This window comes from Sus scrofa, chromosome 6 (assembly GCF_054392235.1).
Source record: "Sus scrofa isolate SSC_HxYL_T2T_F1_AM1 chromosome 6, Sscrofa_HxYL_maternal_Yorkshire_Landrace_v2.0, whole genome shotgun sequence".
NCBI lineage: Eukaryota > Metazoa > Chordata > Mammalia > Artiodactyla > Suidae > Sus > Sus scrofa.
Genome location: NC_139388.1, coordinates 60,804,436 through 60,824,513, shown reverse-complemented (window position 1 = coordinate 60,824,513; position 20,078 = coordinate 60,804,436). Strand labels below are relative to the sequence as shown.

General features: G+C 47.0%; 1 long non-coding RNA gene across 3 annotated transcripts in view; it reads left to right on the top strand.

The window, feature by feature from the left end:
- The first annotated feature begins 8,056 nt into the window (after positions 1-8,056).
- LOC106507707 (uncharacterized) overlaps positions 8,057-20,078 on the top strand; it is a 54,367-nt gene continuing 42,345 nt past the window's right edge. For 2 of the 3 annotated variants that reach the window (XR_014806612.1, XR_014806615.1), the window contains exons 1-4: positions 8,057-8,126; positions 9,906-10,024; positions 10,713-10,802; positions 16,670-16,887. This is a non-coding gene — a long non-coding RNA (uncharacterized LOC106507707). Of the gene's footprint in view, positions 8,145-9,905; positions 10,025-10,712; positions 10,803-16,669; positions 16,888-20,078 lie in introns of all 3 variants that reach the window. The other variant, XR_014806614.1, reaches the window with a different exon arrangement.

Here is a 20,078-nt window from a genome sequence, read left to right as displayed (position 1 = left end):
AACGAACCTGACTAGTATCCTTGAGGACGCAGATTTGATCTCTGGCCTTGCTCAGTGGGTTAAGCATCAGATGCAGCTCAGATTCAGTGTTGCTGTGGCTGTGGTGTAGGCTGGCAGCTACAGGTCTGATTCAGCCCCTAGGCAGAAAGAAGAAGGGGAAGAGGAGGAAAGAGAAAGAAAGAAAGAAGGAAGGAAAGAAAGGAAGGAAGAAAAATGAATGTAATGAGTGGCAGATTTTTCTTTTTTTCATGTGAGGATGTCTTAAATTAAGGGGCAGATTAAAAATCACATGGGGTTTAACAGCAGTAAGTTTGGGTTTGACCTCTAGCTTCCACATTTATTGTCATGAACCCTAAGTTCACTTAGTCATAATGGGTTCAAGTTTCTCCATCTGAAAAAAGAAATGGGGAGCCTAGGGAATCAGTGGAGCAATGCACCTGAAAGCATTCTGTAAACCAGAGTGCTGTACAAATGCTGACCTATTATTTTTATTTTATTTTAATTTTTTATTAATTAATTTTTTGTCTTTTTTGCCATTTCTTGGGCCGCTCCCGCGGCATATGGAGGTTCCCAGGCTAGGGGTGTAATCGGAGCTGTAGCCACCAACCTACGCCAGAGCCACAGCAACACCAATATCTGAGCTGTGTCTGCAACCTATACCACAGGTCACAGCAACGCTGGATCTTTAACCCACTGAGCAAGGCCAGGGACTGAACCCACAACCTCACCGTTCCTAGTCGGATTCGTTAACCACTGAGCCACGATGGGAACTCCTGAACTTCCTGGATGAAGTGAGCACTTCGTCCCAATGGAGCAAGGAATTCCACACTTAGACCCAGCTTCACTGGAGATTTCTGAAAAGGCTGTTCTGGTCGCATGCTTTCTGGGGTCTGTGGGCATCCCTTGCTGAATAAAACTTGATGATGGCATAGAACCCAGGAGCAGCCACTGCAGCATTTGGGAAGACTTATATACAGAAGGGCCAAACTGGGAGAAGACCGAACAGAGAATGCTATGGGCTGGTCCCACGCTAAGTGAGTGGAGGACGTTTCACGCACATGAAGCCAAACTGCCCATTTCCTTGTGTTCCCCCAGCCCTCTGCCACAGGCAACTGTAGGGACCTTGCAACTCCAAACGCGTTTCATTTCATAAGCAAGTGTCCCTCGGAAATCCCAAGCTTTGAGAAGCCTTAGTAGGCGATGTGCCGGCTGTTGGGCGTCATCCTTCAAGTCTTTGGGGACAAGTTGACTGCTCAGGTCCCGGAGAGCTAAGATTCCTCTCAGGGGAGTCTGCAGGTGGGTGAGGGGCTGAAGCAGGACCCCCGGGGTCCCAGTTATTTGCGGGGGGCAGCTTCCTCCATCCCTCCGTCCACCCCTGCCCAACTCACTTGTAAGGGGTCGGTTGTGAGTCCAGAACTCAGCTCCCACACCAGCCAGATTTTGTCACTCCCGGGTGGGAACCGGAAAAGGCATCAAGGCCCCATGCTACCGTCACTGCGCATGCGCCCAGTGGCAAGTTTCCCAATGTGCCTTTAAGCCTAACTTGCCATCGGATGATCCATACGGATGAGAGCCCATAAGAACATAGTGAAGGTAAGAACACTTTTAATAGGGGTTCACATCTTAGGCTTTGTGAGAATATTCATACTGATTAGAAACCAGGTAAATGTGTTTACTGTGACAAAGCCTTTAGAAAATGAATTTGTTCTAGAAAGAGTCCTCACCAGTGTCATGAGTGCACAAAACCTATTCTCATGGCTCACCTCACACCAGTAATCAGGGAGCCTGCCCTGGACAGAACATTACAAATGTACTGAATTTTGCAAAGCTTCTATTTAGGTTGCGCCTTATACTCAGGATTTACTAAATACTTCATTCTTTAAAATGCAATGAATATGTCAAAATTTAGATCCTTGGCCACTTGTTCCTACGTATCAGATTTTTGTTTGGTTGGTTGTTTTTTGTCTTTTTAGGGCCGCACCCACAGCATATGGAAGTTCCCAGGCTAGGGGTTGTATCGGAGATATAGGTGCCAGTCTATGCCACAGCCAGGTGGAATCCACGCTGAGCCTGCGACCTACACCACAGCTCATGTCAATGCCAGATCCTTAACCCACTGAGCAAGGCCTGGCATTGAAGCTGCATCCTCATGTATACTAGTCAGATACGTTTCCCCGAGCTACGATGGGAACTCTGGTATCAGAATATTTATCCTGGAGAGAAACCACACAAATGTAAAATGTACATTTAAAGTGTGTCATTAGTCTCCTAACTAATGAAATTTAATCAAATTTGTCATAACCCTGGATGCATTATGTTCCTTCTGCCAACACAGTGTTACTCCATCTAGGTACCTTATGACAGAAAGAATCTCTAAGTTTCTTTCCAATATGAAATCAAGCAACATATAATTTGTAGTTTATATACTTATAATTTGTGCTTGAGTTATTGTCTCCGCACTGTGTTCTGGAATCTTCAGATGCTATAATAAAAATAGCATAACAGTGCATTTCAGACTCTGAATTCCATGAGTGTACGAAAATTGAACCGAGTAAATTTAAAAATCAAATTGGCTTCATGAATCAGGCAGCATCCTAGCTGGTTGATTGGGTAGTTTGATTTTTTTTGATATTGAGCTGTATAAGCTGTTGCATATTTTGGAAATTAATCCATTGTTGGTGGGATCGTTCACCAATATTTTCTCCCATTCCATAGGTTATTTCTTAACTTTGCTCATGGTTTGATTTCCTTTGCTTTGCAAAACGTTTTAAGTTTCATTAGGTCCCCATGGGTTTAGTTTTGCTTTTGTTTACATTACTCTAAGAGCCAGATCCAAAAATTATTGATGCAATTTATGTGAATGTGCTCTGCCTGTTTTCCTCTAGGAGTTTTATTTTTAGGCTTTCAGTCCATTTCGAGGGGTTTTTTCCCCCCTGTCTGTGGTGTTAGAGAATGTTCTCTCTCTCTTTTTTTTGGGAGGGGTTGCCCCCACTGTAAGTGGAAGTTTCTGGGCCAGGAATCAAACTGTGCCACAACAGTGACATGAGCCACTAGTGACAACACTAGATCTGTAACCTGCTGTGTCACAGGAAAACTAAGTACGTTCTAATTTCATGCATTTACATGTACCTGTCCAGTTATCCCAGCACCACTTTCTGAAGATACTTTCTTTTTTTCTTTTGTCTCCTTTTTTTTTTTTTTTTTTTTTGTTGTTGTTGTTGCTATTTCTTGGGCCGCTCCCGCGGCATATGGAGGTTCCCAGGCTAGGGGTTGAATCGGAGCTGTAGCCACCGGCCTACGCCAGAGCCACAGCAACGCGGGATCCGAGCCCCGTTTGCAACCTACACCACAGCTCACGGCAACGCCGTATCGTTAACCCACTGAGCAAGGGCAGGGACCGAACCCGCAACCTCATGGCTCCTGGTCGGATTCGTTAACCACTGCGCCACGACGGGAACTCTAGAGGCAACATCTTGTTTCCTACTTAACTGCATCACACAGCCCGAAGCTTTTACCTTAAAACCTTTACAGACTGTGGTCAAGGGCAAGCACCTGTCCCTCCCTGCTCAGGCTCCTCCCTCCGCGGGGGCTCAGGGCGCAAACCTGGGTTCCCTCCTCGCCCCGCCCCTCGCCGGGGTCTCTCCGCCCCGCCGCGACCTCGGGAACCGTAGTGTCCGTGCTTCGAAGACGAGCTGAAGTCCTGCTGCAGAGCGTGAGTGTCTTTCTAGCGGCCGTCTGTGCTGCTCGGTACCCTAATCCGCCCCGCCTGCCCGTGCTCGGGATGCAGGAGGTTCTTAGGGACTTAAAATCCCAGCACCCACCTCCTCCAGGAGTAAATCCAGACGGCTCCGTTATAGGTCTTGTATCTTTTCCTTTTAAATTTTCCGGAGGCTGTTCCCCGCCCTTGGCTTTCTGCCTTCGTAGACACCACCTTGCATGTCGTTTTCCTTTATAAAACCCCTTGATGGACCCCCCCCCCCCTTGTAAAGCGCTCTTCCCCAGGAGGACCCGCGCCCCCACCTGCATCCCCCGCCCCCTCCTGCATCCCCCGCCCCTGGACGCAGCGCCGGCCGCCCGGCTCCCGGAGAGGCCGCGTCCTCGCCCTGGTCCTGGGATTCAGGAGCCCGCCCTCTCCGGAGACACCCTCCCTGCAGCCCCTCTGTCCTCGCGGCTCCTCCGGCCGGTCCTTCTGCCCCGCAGGCCTCCCGTGCGCTTTCAGCCCTTCCCCGCACCCCGCGGAGGGGGAGGTGACCTTGTCCAGCCTTGGGACCCCCCGATCTTAATCTGTCTGAAATGCCACCCCGCTCAAAATAGTCGCTTCTCGTAGGCAGGCATTTGATTCAGTGGCCATCCCTGTAAATACTTGGGCGCGGAGGTATCTGGTGAAGCAAAGAGCGACACAGAGTGAAAGAAAAACTCAGAAGGAGAAAAGGATGAGGAATCAGGAGAAACAGAGACGGAGAGACTGAGAGAAACGTAGAAAACTGTGGAGAAAAGAATGAGGTAGAACCTGTGAGAACACAGAGCATGGCTGAGGGGCTTGCAAAGAGATGAAGCCTTGAAGATAGCAGGTGAATAAAATGCAGGAGTGATTTAAAAGCCGGGAGTTCCTGTCGTGGCTCAGCGGTAAGGAACCCAACTAGTAGCCAGGAGTATGCCGGTTCCACCCCTGGTCCTGCTCCGTGGGTTAAGGATCCAGCCTTGCTTGAGCTGTGGTGTAGGTCGCAGGCGACGCTCGGATCCCACGTTGCTGCGGCTGTGGTGCAGGCCGGCAGCTGCAGCTCGGATTAGACCCCTAGCCTGGGAACCTCCATATGCCATGAGTGCGGCCCTAAAAAAGCAAAAAAAAAAAAAAAAAAAAAAAAAAAAAAGATTGGCAGGAATGAATCATAAGGGGGAAGGGAACAAGTTGCAGCGTGGTCAGGTGAAATAGAGTGGAGGGCAGAAATAGTAAAGTAGAAAGAAAAAGGCAGAAATAAAATAGGGAGACGCACAGAACAAAATGGAAACAGGTAGTAAGTAGCGCGCAGGAAACGAGGAGACGATGCAAATGGGGGGGTGGCTTATTTCGATAAGGATAATGAAGTTGTGTACATGTAAAAAATTTTTAAATTATACAGTTGAGGATAAGAACTTCAGAACTGCCTGAAAGGCGTGTGCATTTTGTAATGATTTGCAAACCCTATTGACCACGGGGACATGACTTGATTTAGTCAGATGTGGGACATCCCCCTTCTGTCTTCCTGCCCCGTAATAAAAGTCAGGGGAGGAGTTCCCATCGTGGCACAGTGGTTAAAGAATCTGACTAGGAACCATGAGATTGCGGGTTCGGTCCCTGGCCTTGCTCAGAGGGTTAAGGATCTGGCGTTGCCGTGAGTTGTGGTGTAGCTTGCAGACTCGGCTCGTATCCGCGTTGCTGTGGCTGTGGTGTAGGCCGGTGGCTACAGCTCCGGTTAGACCCCTAGCCTGGGAACCTCCATATGCTGCAGGAGAAGCCCAAGAAATGGCAAAAAAAGCCAAAAACAGCCAAAAAAAAAAAAAAAAGTCAGGGGAGAGGACTCCTGGGACAAGAAATGACTGACTCTGTCACTACATGGTGCCTTTTTTGCATCTTTAGGGCCGCACCAGCAGCATATGGAGGTTCCCAGGCTAGGGGTTGAATCGGGACTGTACCTGACGGCCTACACCACAGCCACAGCAACACCAGATCTGAGCTTCTTCTTCGACCTAGTCCATAGCTCAAGGCAATGCTAGATCCTCAACCCACTGAGTGAGGCCAGGGGTCGAAACCGCAACCTCATGGTTCCTAGTCAGATCTGTTTCCATTGCGCCATGACGGGAACTCCAATAAACTGTTATTCTATGGGGAAATTAGAATTATCAGATTCATGTAGCCCTAGAGTATAAAGGTTGTTCCTGGGAGCTGGGTGGTGAGGGAAATGAGATGCTGCTGGTCGAAGGATACAAACTGAGTTGTAAAATGAGCAAGTTCTGGGCATACAGGATGCTGTGTTTCTATATGCTTGAAATTTGCTCAGAGAAACAAATATTTTCAGTACACAGTCACAAAATGGCAATTGTTAGTTCACAAATGCGTGAATTACTTGATTGTGATAGTCACAGGGTATACATCTGTCAAAGGATCACTTTGTATACCTCATATTTGCACCTTTTTTTGTTGTTGCTTTTTAGGGCCACACCTGCAGCATATGTAAGTTCCCATGCTAGGAGTTGAATCCAGGCTGCAGCTGCCGGCCTACACCACAGCCACAGCAATGTGGGATCTGAGCAGTGACTGCAACCTACACCTCAGCTCATGGCAGTGCCACATCCTTAACCTGCTGAGCCAGGACAGGGATCAAACCCACATCCTCATGGATACTATTCTGGCTTGTTACTACTGAGCCACAATGGGAACTCCCCATTTTATCTATGTGAAATTATGGATGCTAACTTATTGTGATAATGGTTTCACAGTACACATACATCAGTTTGTGATGCTCTACACCTTAAACTTATATGGTGATGTATATTATTGTATGAGTTCTTTGTACAGCTTTTTTTTTTTTTTTTTTTTTTGTCTTTTTGCCTTTTCTAGGGCCACACTTGCAGCATATGGAGGTTCCCAGGCTAGGGGTCTAACCGGAGCTGTAGCCGCCGGCCTACACCACAGCCACAGCAGCTTGGGATCCAAGCTGTGTCTGCAACCTACACCACAGCTCACGGCAACGCCGGATCCTTAACCCACTGAGCAAGGGAGGGACCGAACCCGCAACCTCATGGTTCCTAGTCGGATTCATTAACCACTGAGCCACGACAGGAACTCCATTATGTACAACTTTTATGTCACTGTGTAAAGAATTGGTTTTTATTTTTATTTTATTAAAAAAAATTTTGTCTTTTTAGGGCCACACCCCTGGCATATGGAGGTTCCCAGGCTAGGGGTCGAATTGTTGCTACAGCTGCTGGCTTGCACCACAGCCACAGCAACACAGGATCCAAGCCACGTGTTTGACCTACAACACAGCTCAGGGCAACAGCAGGTCCTTAACCCACTGAGCGAGGCCAGGGGTTGAATCCGCAACCTCATAGGTCCTAGTTGGATTTGTTTCTGCTGTGCCATGGAGGGAACTCCAAAAGTTTTAAAAGGCAAATAATTAAACATGTTGGACAAAAGAAGGAATAATACAATTTGTAACAATAAGAGAAATTATTTCTCTTTTTAAGAGAATGGTTAGTGACCTAAATGATCACTGCCTTGGTTTTCCCATTTCAGACTCCCAGGTACTGTTCAAGGAGGAAACAGGCCATTCCAGCCAGGAAGAGTTTTGTATTTGTAATACAGAGACTAGTCCTGTTCTTATTTCATAAAGCTGCTTAGATCAATTCCGATTTAGGAAGTATTCCTGGATTTTTTTTTTTTTTTTTTTTTTTGGTCTTTTCGTCTTTTTCCAGGGCCACACATGGCATATGGGAGGTTCCCAGGCCAGGGGGTCTAACCGGAGCTGTAGCCTCTGGCCTAAGCCAGAGCCACAGCAACGCCAGATATGAGCCACATCTGCGACCTACACCACAGCCCATGGCAACGCCGGATCCTTAACCGGCTGAGCCAGGCCAGGGATCGAACCCTCGATCTCATGGTTCCTAGTCGGATTCGTTAACCACTGAGCCACGACGGGAACTCCAAAATGTTCCTGGGTTATTAACCAAAGGACCCCATCAACCTTTCCCTCTCCCCTCCATGAGACCCAGGCTTCCACCCTGAACTGCTTAAGCTTCATTAGCAGGACATGAGAACAACCTGCTGGCAAAAATAACTTTTCACTTAAACCCTTTTCATCTTAAGAGGAAACATCTGGGCTTCTGACCTAACTGGCGCACACAGCCATAAACGTTTGCCATAACAGTTTTAAAGGAAGCACCAGCTCCTCCCTGCTCCCCGCCCCTCCTTCCAGTCCAGAGGGCGCCGAGCTGGGCGGCCCCAAGCCCCGCCCCCGCCGGTAGCGCTCCGTCCAGGCCCCGCCCCCGGAAGCCGCCGTTCTGCCTTCCGGAGTCCATTCCTAACCCGGAAGCGGAGAGCGCGGAGCCGAGGTCACCGTGCGGAGCCTGAGTTTCTTCCTTCTGATGTCAGTCTGCGATGCTTGGTACCCCGTCTCCCAACCCGTCTTCAAGGTGTAGGCCCTACCATTCTCCCCACTCCCCTCGCGGGCACTGGGCCCCCAGTAAATCCTGACTTCGCCGTTACAGGCCGGAGATCCTTTTCCATTTGCTTTGAAGTTGCTCTGAGGCCAGTCCTTGTCCTCGGCTTTTTTACCTTCGGTCTACGTAGAGACTGCCTTTTGCGACATTTTCCTGCTTAAAACCTGTTGTCTTGTCCCCCCCATGTAACGTCCTCTTCCGCCAGGAGGACCCGCGCCCCCACCTCGCCCCCCGCTCCGGGAGGGGCCGCGTCCTCGCCCTGGTCCTGGGATTCGGGAGCCCGTCCTCTACTGAGACACCCTCCCTCCAGGCCTTCTGTCCTCGTGGCTCCTCAGGCCGGTCCTTCCACGCAGGCCTCCCCTGGGTCGTCAGCCCTTCCCTTGACCCTGTACTGGGGGAGGTGACCTGGGCCCCGTGTGACACCTAGTGTTTTTCAGCCCCACATTCCACCTCCCTGGAAAATGTTCTTTTCCGACAGCGAGCATGTTATTCAGTCGCTAGCCCAGTAAATATGTGGGCGTAGAGTAGCAGGTGGAGCAGAGCCAGAGCAGCTGAGAGGGAAAGAGAAAAACTGAGGGGAAAGAAATGAGGGAGAACCGATGGGAATATAGAAGTTGGCTGAGGGACTTGCAGAGAGACAGTAAAATGAAAGAGATTAAACCTTGAAAGTAGCAGGTGAGTAAGATAAGTAAATCAAAACAGCCAGAACTGCATCACCGTGATCTGTGGTGTAGGTCGCAGACACGGCTCGGATCTGACGTGGCTGTGGCTGTGGTGTGGGCTGATGGCTACAGCTCCGATTTGACCCCTAGCCTGGGAACCTCCATACGCCACGGGTGCGGCCCTAGAAAAGACAAAAAAAAAAAAAAAAAGAAAAAAGCCAGAACTGTAGGGATGGGAGAACAACATATGGAGAGGGCCCTGGATCATTGGTGGGAGAGTTGAGGCAGTTCAAAGAGACAGTCTAGGAGAGGACAGAAGGTGGAACCATGGCCTTCAGCATTGAGGTGCTGGCAGAGAAAGAGGCCTTAGGGTGTCAAGAAGAGCAGAGGAAGAAAGCGTGGTCATGGTGGCGGGGGCAGAGTGGGAAGGGAGGGAGTGTAACAGGGATAGAAGCGGTGTCAGAGTAGAGCAGGAGCAGAGATGGGGCAAGAGACAGACATACAGAGAGGATAATCAGGATGGTTGGAGAGGAAGCATCAAGAGGGGGAACTAGTTGCAGAGTGAGGCAGGACAGGTGTGAGGGAAGAAGGGTGGGAACAGCAGGAGAGGAGACAGGAACACAGAGGCAGATGAACTAGGAGACCAATTAACAAAACGAAGTGGAAGAAGGTAGTAGAGCAGGAAGAGGGGGAACCTGGGTCCAAGTGAGTGGTGGGTGGTTTGGTTCCAGATGATTAAGTGGTGATAATATTGATTTGTGTCCTTAGCATCTAATACATTTATAATGTGTTTAAAATTTACAGAGGAGAGTGAGGTTTGCAAAACTCTGTCTGTAAGGCTTTTTGGAATTACTTGTATGAGAAGATAACTTCTGTTTGCAAACACTGTTCAGTCTATTTAGTGACTTGACTCAGAATTGGGTCACCCTCTTCCCTTTTCCTGACATGGGGTACAGGACAGGGGACAGGAAAGTGGATGAAGAAATGACTCTCCCCTATGTGGTACCTCTTTTTTTTTTTTTTTTTAATTTTTTGTCTTTTTAGGGCCGCACATGGAACTATGGAAAGTTCGCCTACACCACAGCCACAGCAACGCAGAATCCAAGCCGCGTCTGCGACCTACACCGCAGCTCATGGCAACACTGGATCCTTAACCAGCTGAGGTCAGGGATCAAATTTGTGTCCTTGTGGTTGCTAGTCAGGGTCGTTTCCACTGAGCCACGATGGGAACTCCTGTTTTTGTTAATTTGACCTCAGTAAAGCTGGGGGTGGGGGTGGGGGGTAGAAATTGAGAGGTTTGCTTGGCTTGCCTCCTCCTGTGTGGTGGTCAATCCAGATTTCACGTTAGATTGATGAGGCAGTTTTCATGCACTTGTTCTGGAACTTCTGACCAGAGATTCCTCATCAGCTAGTTGATGAGAGGCCCAAGCTCAATAATAGTAGAGGTGCCCCAGGTGATTCCAATCTGGATCCATCCTTGAGCAGCAAGGCTCTGCGTCCTCCCAACCCTGAGGCTGGGATCTGGGCTGAGGGGGCAGGGGTTCAGCTCTGCACTGGGATGGAGTAGGGCTGGTCTGTGACCTGCAGGGCGTTGTGGGGTCCAGCTGAGGTGCCCACGGCTGCGGTGTGGGTTAGGGCCTCACCAGAAGAATACTGCGATCTGAAGAAAAGTCTGGGAAAACTCCTTTGTGGGTCTTTATGGGAGTTTCCTGTCCTGAGTCCCTCCTGGGACCATGGGCAGCAGAGGCCTGTCTCTTCCACATGGTGACCTCTCCCCTGTGTGTGTGGTTGTGGCACAGGAAGAAGGTGTGTAGATCCTAAGCATTTAACAGCATATTTTTAACTTTCAAGATGGACCTCTAAAGACTCATGTTGTCTGAGGGAAAAGCCTGAAAGAGAAGGAAGAGGAAAGACAAGGAGTCGGGAATGGCTGTTTCTCAGGTAAAGTCATAGTCTCAGTTGATTCTCCGTCTGTCCTTCCTGAGATGCCCTTCTTTGGCCTCATTAACCTTGACTGACTCTGAAGTATCCTGCCTGACGCCTGTACATTCACACTTAACTGAGGTCATCCCTCAGGGCCTGTCACCTCCACTTGGACTCTATGTCCTCATGACCCAGTGACCTGGAGCTTAAGAGGCCCCACTGGGCATCATCCTGGGCAGGGCTTCACTTCACCTGTGGACTGGAGACAATGGCAGCAGGGATTGTTTAGGGCCCCATCTGGATGCACTGTCTCCTCTCCGTCAACCAGGATAAAGATGCTGCACATGGAAGTCAAGTGTTAAGTGTGCAGTACTTAGTACAATCTGGAAATCAGACCAGTTAGGGGAAATTTGTTCTGACCTTTTCTAGGGCAATTGAAAGTACTCATCTGGGGCATTGGTTTCTAGTTTTACTTCCTTGTGTCTTTTTCTGGATTTGGTTTCGGAATCACGCCAGCTCCCTACAACGGGTTTGCCAGTGTCCCTTCTTCAACCCTGTACCTTTTTAAGCAGGATTATAGGTGACTCTTCTGAAAATGTTTGGTAGCATTGGGTCCTTGGTTTTTTCATGTTTGAGGTTTTTGATTACTTCTTGAATGGAAGTTGTGATTCAGTTGAAATTTTTTTTCATATTGATTAACATTTTGTAGGTTATATGTTTCCAAGAATTTGCCTGTATATTCTAGATTATGTAATTTGTAGGCATTATTGTTCATAATACTACTTTTGTCAACCTTTAAAAAATTTCTTATACTTCATTACAATCCCTTCTCTTGCATATCTGTTTTGAGATTTTTTTGTTTGTTTTCTGTGTTTTTGCCTTTTTCTAGGGCCGCTCCCACGGCATGTGGAGGTTCCCAGGCTAGGAGTCTAATTGGAGCTGTAGCCACCTGCCTACACCAGAGTCACAGCAACGCAGGATCCAGGCCGCATCTGCAACCTACACCACAGCTCAGGGCAACGTCAGATCCTTAACCCACTGAAGTGAGGCCAGGAATCTAACTTGCAACCTCATGGCTCCTAGTCGGATTCGTTAACCACTGTACCACGATGGGAACTCCATGTTTTGAGATTTTTGAATTTTCTTTCTTTTTCCCTTAAGGTTGCTAGGAATTTCCCTCTTTTTTTTTTTTTTTTTTCTTTTTCTTTCTTTCTTTTTTTTTTTTTGAAAAAAAACAACTCTCAGTTTGTTGACTGGTATATTTTTCAACTTGCTATTTTGTTTCTCTCTGGTCTAATCTTTCTTGTTCACCTTTTTCCTTCTGTTCAATTTGTATTGAGATTGTTCTGCTTCCTAGAGGTATACAGATGGACTCCTGCTTGGAGATCTTTTCTTTTTTTTAGTAAGTATTCAGCAGTGTAGACTTTCCTTTCAGTACAGCCTTCACTATGTGTTTTGGTATGCTGACTTTTCCTTTTCATCCATGTATGTAAAAATTCCCTTGCGATTTCTGCTTAATCCCATTGGTGGTTTGAGAATGACTTAGGGAGTTTCCGTTGTGGCTCATTGGTAATGAACCTGACGAGTTTCCATGAGGATGTGGGTTCGATCCTTGGCCTCCTTCAGTGGGTGAAGGATCCAGGTTTGCCGTGAGCTGTGATGAAGGTTTTAGATGCAGTTCGAATCTGGCATTGGCGTGCTTGTGGTATAGGCCAGAGGCTGCAGCTCCACTTCAATCCTTAGCCTGGTAACCAAGCCCTAAAAAGACAAAAAAAAAAAAAAAAAGAAAAGAAGGAGTTAATTTGCACATTTGGGGAATTTTTATATTTTTCTTCTGTTTATTTCATTGTGGTTTGTTAAGATACTTTTTATGACAGCAACCCCTAAAATTGTTAAGATTTGGTTTGGGGCCTAATGTGGTCATGTGCTTGAGACACATGTCTTTTCTGCTGTTGCTGGTTGGAGTGATCTGTACACTCTGGGGTTTTGTTTGTTTGTTTGGTTGGTTTTATTTTCTTTTTGAGTCCAGCCAGAAGTACAGCTGGGGCATTGAAGTTTCATACTATCCCTGTGCTGCTGTCTGTCTGTTAGTTAGATCTTTTTGATAAATTAACCCTTTTATTGCAGTGTTTCTCGTCTCATGTCAGGATTTTTCTTTATTTTGTCTCATATCGTGCAGTCACCCCTGCTCTCTTTTTGGATGAAATAGCTTTTTCAGTCTTTCGACGTTTAGCTTTTCCGTGTCCTTAAATGTTGGGGTGTTAACAGTCGGAAGTCTCTGACACAGGCTGCCTGTGTGTCTTGTTCTTTCTGCCTGTTTTTCCTCCCATTACTTCCGCTTTGGTCTCTGCTCAGGCACATAGCACAGTGGCGAAAAGCAGGAGCCCTGGCCCCCTTCCCTCCACCGTAATTCCGAGGGAAGGCATTCAGGGCGGACTCTGTCATCTCTGAAGACGTTACTCACAGGGTAACTTCTCTAGATACTAAGGGTGTGGAATATGACATCTGACACTTCTCATAGGCAGCCTGGTGTTGAGATTTCTTTGTATGTGTTTTAGGACTTAACAACAAAGATGAAAAATCCATATTGTTTGGGGAAATATCATAATGTCTTTTGAAAAAAGATAAGTGAAAACAGAGACACTGGAGTTCCCACTGGGGCACACCGGGATTGGTGGTGTCTCTGTAGCGCCAGGACGTAGGTTGGCTCCCCAGCCAGGCATGGTGGGTTAAAGGATCTAGCGTTGGTGCAGGTGCTGCGTAGGTCACAGCTGCAGCTCCGGTCTAATCCCTGGCCCAGGAACTCCATATGCCCTGGGGTTGGCAAAAGAGAGGAAAAAAAAAAGTGGAGGCACATACTTTTCTCCAAATACCTCTGCGTGGCCCTGTAAGAACCCATACTTCAACCAAATCAATTCTTACCCCTTACCCCTCTTTTCCTTTTGCATGAAAATAACTCTCCTCAGAGTTCCCGTCGTGGTTCAGTGGTTAACAAATCTGACTAGGAACAATGAGGTTGTGGGTTCGATCCCTGGCCCTGCTCAGTGAGTTAAGGATCCGAGTTGTCGTGAGCTGTGGTGTAGGTTGCTGACGCGGCTTGGATCTGGTGTTGCTGTGGCTGCGGCATAGACTGGCACCTGTATCTTCGATACAACCCCTAGCCTGGGAACCTCCATATGCCTCGGGTATGGCCCTAGAAAAGACAAAAAAAAAAACCCCAAAAACCTCTCCTCATGCCCCCTTGGTGAAATGTATGTTCATTTCAGGCACTGTTAACCTTGGGGGACGTTGCCATCGAGTTCTCCCAGGAGGAGTGGGCCTGCCTGGACCCTGCCCAGAGGGCCTTGTACAGGGACGTGATGCTGGAGACCTACGGGAACCTGCTCTCCCTGGGGGAGCATCGCTTCCCTCAAGGGCTGGCATCTGCCCTTGGGTATTTTTCTCCTGTGCACCTCTTGGGAGACCCTGTTTCTTTGACCTGAGAACCCTGTTGTTGACTCAGCAGTGATGCAGTATCCCAAGTCTAAACCGAATCTTCTGATGATCTGCCCACTTTTTGTTCTATCAGGGGTTGTTTCAGAGCTTACTCTGTATAAAGCTCAATGGCAAATTTTTTTTGTTTGTTTTTTGTCTTTTTTTTGCTATTTCTTGGGCCGCTCCCGTGGCATATGGACGTTCCCAGGCTAGGGGTCGAATTGGAGCTGTAGCCACAGGCCTACGCCAGAGCCACAGCAACGCAGGATCCGTCAATGGCAAATTTTTTAAAAATACCTAATTTTCCTGTTTTCTACCTTTTGGCTTTTGACTCAGTATTTCCAGGAAAAACACTAGATATCTGCAGATGACAGCGTTCCCTCTGCATCTGGAAGGAGGCAGGAGATGAAATTGTGACATGTTTTTCCAGACATACATGGAATGTCCTCGCTCCTTAGCTGAAAAAGACCCGTTTTTAGGAAAACCAGAGCTCTGTACATTTTTTTGTTCTGATAATCAGGAGTTTTTGCTTATGATCTATTATTTCCATGTTGAAGCAAGAGAAAGAGCCCTAGCTAGTGGTAGTATATGTGAAAATAGCAAAAAAAAAAAAAAAAAAAACACCAAAATATATGGGAGTCAGTGAAAATGTGAACACAGCTGGGATCTCAGAAGGGTGGAGAGGAGACCTCAACACTAATGGTGTTTGGGAAACTCTTCTCACAGTGAGAGTTCTTTGGAAAACAGAAGTTTATTTTATTTATTTTTTATTTTATTTTAGGGCCACACTCATAGCATATGGAGGTTCCCAGGTTAGGGGTCTAACTGGTCAAACAGCTACCAGGCTACACCACAGCCACAGCAACATCAGATCCGAACTGTGTTTGCAACCTACATCACAGCTCACGGCAATGCCAGATCCTTAATCCACTGAGCGAGGCCACGGATTGAACCTGCAACCTCATGGTTCCTAGTTGGATTCCTTTCCGCTGCGCCATGACAGGAACACCCAGCAGTTTATTTATTGGAAACTCTTCAAAGGAGAGGTTTCTTGTCCCCGACTTGGTGCTCTGTCCTTCCACGTGTAAAATGCATTCTCTGACCCTCCAGTGTGGCTGCAGCTCCCACAGAGACAAAGGCAAAGTCTCTCAGGATCCTCAACTCTGCCCTTTGGCTCCTGTGAACTCTTTGTTCCCAGATTTTGAGGAGGATGAGGTGGGCGGTATTATCAGGGTCTCTTGCCCCCTTGTCTCCCCCTCTGCCCTGGATCCCACTGGATGCTCAGTTGTCAGTCCCTGTAGATCAGATCTGAAGTCCAGCCCCTGAGCCTGTCCTGCTTTGATCCCAGTTGCTGTGCTTGGAAGGCGTCCTCAGAAGATGAGAGTACACTGGTTGTGCCCTCTTTCCCGTGGCACCACACCCCCTGCCTTCGCTGCCTCCGGGCCTCTGCTGGTTGAGGTCCCTCAGCTGTTCCTTCTGTTCAGGGGTGTGTGGGACGGGCAGGCGGACAGGCTCTTCTGTGATGGTTTCGTAGGAAAACTGTAGGGACAGTGGACAGTGAGACCTCTTTTTGAGCTGAAATCCTGCAAGTGGAACATATGTGACTCTTTCAGGCTCAGCTTGGCATCTCTCTGGCCGTGAAGCACATGGTCCCATCTCAAGATGGTTTAATATCTGTTCCTCCTCTAAGTTGTACTGTTTGTGGCTCTGGAACTGCTATCCCTACTCTGGGCACGATTCTCTTCCTAATTTGACATTCTCCTTGGTTTGTCTGATTTTACCTCTTGCATTGCTTGGATGTGACGTTCTAGGTTCACAGGAAGTTTTACCCAGTTTCTGTGCTGTGAAAATGGACCCATGTTGAGTGGGTGACCTGTGACGGACTCCGTGGAGTGGGCGTCCCGGGTAACAGAAAATGCTGGAGGGAGACCACGTTCCTGCATACGTCATAGTATTGTCCTGCTTCTTAGAAAGTCACCGCTTGCAGCTGCTCAGTGGAGTGTTGAGCATGTTCTGGGATGTGAGGTAGAAAGTGTCGCAAGAGCCCGGGAAGTCTTGGCAGGTTCGTTTCTGGCTTCGAGGACTGTCCCGTATCCTGTCTCCAGGGCACAGTGGCCGCGTGGTGTTCACATGCACCGAAGACTACAGTTTTTCCTCTCTAAGTGGTATCGGGGTTTATCCAGGGCAACTTTGTCCAGGTGGGCGTCCTTAGATCTGCGAGGCTGTCATCTAAACCATTGCTGATGCCACATTTTTCGTGGCCTGTTTGCCACTGTTCGCTCTCCCTGAACACCTGATCTGAAGCACCTTGACGAGAGAGCTTCTGCAGTTGAGTGATACATTCAGTGCGGAAGCATAATTTGTTTCAGAGAGTGTTACTTTCAGTATGTGCATCTCTTTTTTTTTTTTAGGGCCACACCCAGGCTAGAGGTCTATTCAGAGCTACAGCTGGTGGCCCACACCACAGCCACAGCAACACAGGATCCGAGCCGCATCTGCCACCTACACCACAGCTCACGGCAATGCTGGATCTTTAACCCACCGAGTGATGCTAGGAATCAAACCTGCCACCTCATGGTTCCTAGTCGGAGTCGTTTTCACTGTGACGCAATGGGAACTCCCTCATTAGGTAACATTTTTGTGCATTATTAATGACTTATTTTTATCATCAGGCTCACATTTCCATGTTATTCTTGGTTTTGTTTTATATTTGTGATTTTGAAGATGGTGTTTTTTGTTTGTCTTTTGTCTTTTTCCAGGGCTGCACTCACGGTACATGGAGGTTCCCAGGCTAGGGGTCTAATTGGAGCTGTAGCTGCCAGCCTACACCAGAGCCACAGCAACGCCAGATCTGAGCTGTGTCTGCGACCTACACCGCAGCTCACAGCAACGCTGGATCCTTAACCCCCTGAGCAAGGCCAGGTATTCAACTAACATCCTCATGGATACTAGTCAGGTCCATTACTGCTGAGCCATGTGGGGAACTCCTTTGACTTCTATATAGGTTCTTCATACTCACCTGTTATCAGATATGTGATTTGCAAAGATTTTCTGTTAATTGTCTTTTCACAGTAATTGTGTTTTCATGCAGAATCATTTATGATTTACATATAGTCCAATTCATGTTTTTAATTCGTGGCCTGTGATTTTGGTATTATTCCTGATAAGTCTTTGGTGAACCCAGGGTCAAGAAACTTTCCTTGAATGTTTAGTTCTAGGCGTTTTATACATTTGGGGCTTAGGTTTAGGTCTTTGAGCCATTTTTAGTTATTTTTTTTCTGTAGTGTAAGATAATGGTTTGTACCACAGACACTTTGCCCTATTAAATGGTCTTATTCCTCTTTGTTTTTTTCATTTTATCGGAGTATAGTTGACTTACAATGTTGTGTTAGTTTCAGGGGTACAGCAAAGTGGATCAGTTATACATAACACTGTGTGTATGTTAACTCAACATCCTAATTTATCCCTCCCCCCAACCTTTCCCTTTTGGTACTCATAAGTTTGGTTTTTAAATCTTTGAGTCTTTTTCTGTTTTATGAATAATTCCTTTGTTTCATTTTTTATTACATTCCACATATTAGTGATCTCATGTATTTGTCTTTCTCTGACTTACTTAGTATTGCAAATGGCATTATTTTGTTCTTTTTTATGGCTGAGTAATATTCCATTGCCTATCTTTCTTATCCATTCCTCTGTGATTGGACGTTTAGGTTGCTTCCATGTCTTGAAATCGTGCTGCAGTGAACATTGGGGTGCATGTATCTTTTCCAATAATGCTTTTTCTCTATCTGCTTATGACTGGGATGGCTGGAACATATGGTAATTTATACATTTAGTTTTACTTTTTTAATTAAAGTTAATTTACAACTATCTTTAGTTTCTCTTTTACAGCAAAGTGGCCCAATCACACACAGTTTCCTGTGCCATACAGTAGGGCCCTGTTGTCCATCCATTCCAAATGTAACAGTTTGCACGCAAACACCCTTAGGTACCTGTCCATCTCCCCCGTGCCCCCTACCCCCCCGCCCTGAGAATCACAAGTCTACTCTCCTTGGCTGTGATCTGTTTCTGTTTTGTAGATAAAATCATCTGTGCCATAATTTAGATTCCACAAATAAATGATACCATGTGATATTTGTCTTTCTTTCTGGATTATTTCACTTAGTAGAAGAATCTTTAGTTCCATCCATGTTGCTGCAAATGACATTAATTTATCTTTTTTGAGTCTGAGGAGTATTTCATGGTGTATATGTACCACATCTTTTTTATTTATTTATTTTTTAATAATTTCTTTTCCCCACTGTACAGCAAGGGGATCAAGTTATCCTTACATGTATACATTTTTCCCCCCACCCTTTGTTCTGTTGCAATATGAGTATCTAGACATAGTTCTCAATGCTACTCAGCAGGATCTCCTTGTAAATCTATTCTAAGTTGTGTCTGATAACCCCAAGCTCCCGATCCCTCCCACTCCCTCCCTCTCCCATCACGCATCCACAAGTCTGTTTTCCAAGTCCATGATTTTCTTTCCTGAGGAGATGTTCATTTGTGCTGGATATTAGATTCCAGTTATAAGTGATATCATATGGTATTTGTCTTTGTCTTTCTGGCTCATTTCACGCAGGATGAGATTCTCTAGCTCCATCCATTTTGCTGCAAATGGCATTGTGTCATTCTTTTTTATGGCTGAGTAGTATTCCATTGTGTCTATATACCACATCTTCTGAATCCAATCATCCGTTGATGGACATTTGGGTTGTTTCCATGTCCTGGCTATTGTGAATAGTGCTGCAATGAACACGAGGGTGCATGTGTCTCTTTTAAGTAGAGTTTTGTCCGGATATATGCCCAAGAGTGGGATTGCGGGGTCATATGGAAGTTCTATGTATAGATTTCTAAGGTATCTCCAAACTGTTCTCCATAGTGGCTGTACCAGTTTACATTCCCACCAGCAGTGCAGGAGGGTTCCCTTTTCTCCACACCCCCTCCAGCACTTGTTATTTGTGGACTTATTAATGATGGCCATTCTGACTAGTGTGAGGTGGTATCTCATGCGTACCACATCTTCTTAATCCATTCATCTGCCAGTGGACATTTAGGTTGTTTCCATGTCTTGGCTGTTGTGAATAGTGCTGCGATGAACAGAGGTGTGCATTTATCTTTTTCAGTGAAAGTTTTGTCTGGATATATGCCCAGGCGTGGGATTGCTGCATCGTATGGTTGTTCTGTGTTTAGTTTTCTGAGGGACCTCCATACTGTTTTCCACAGTGGTTGTAGCAATTTACATTCTCACCAGCAGCGAAGGGGGTGCCCTTTCTCCACACCCCCTCCAGCACTTGTTATTTATTGGCTTGCTAACGATGACCATTCTGACTGGTGTGAGGTGGGTGTACCTCACTGCAGTTTTGATTTGCATTTCTCCAGCAATCAGTGATTTTTTTTGTTTTGTTTTGTTTTTTTTGTCTTTTTTTTTTTTTTTGCTATTTCTTTGGGCCACACCCACAGCATATGGAGGTTCCCAGGCTAGGGGTCGAATCAGAGCTGTAGCCAGTGGCCCATGCCAGAGCCACAGCAACGCAGGATCCGAGCCGCGTCTGCAACCTACACCACAGCTCACGGCAACGCCGGATCGTTAACCCACTGAGCAAGGGCAGGGACCGAACCCGCAACCTCATGGTTCCTAGTCAGATTCGTTAACCACTGCGCCACGTCGGGAACTCCAGCAATCAGTGATGTTAAGCCTTTTGTTTGTGTGCCTGCTGGCCATCCACGTGTCTTCTTTGGAGAAATGTCTCTTTCGGTCTTCTGCCAATTTTTCAG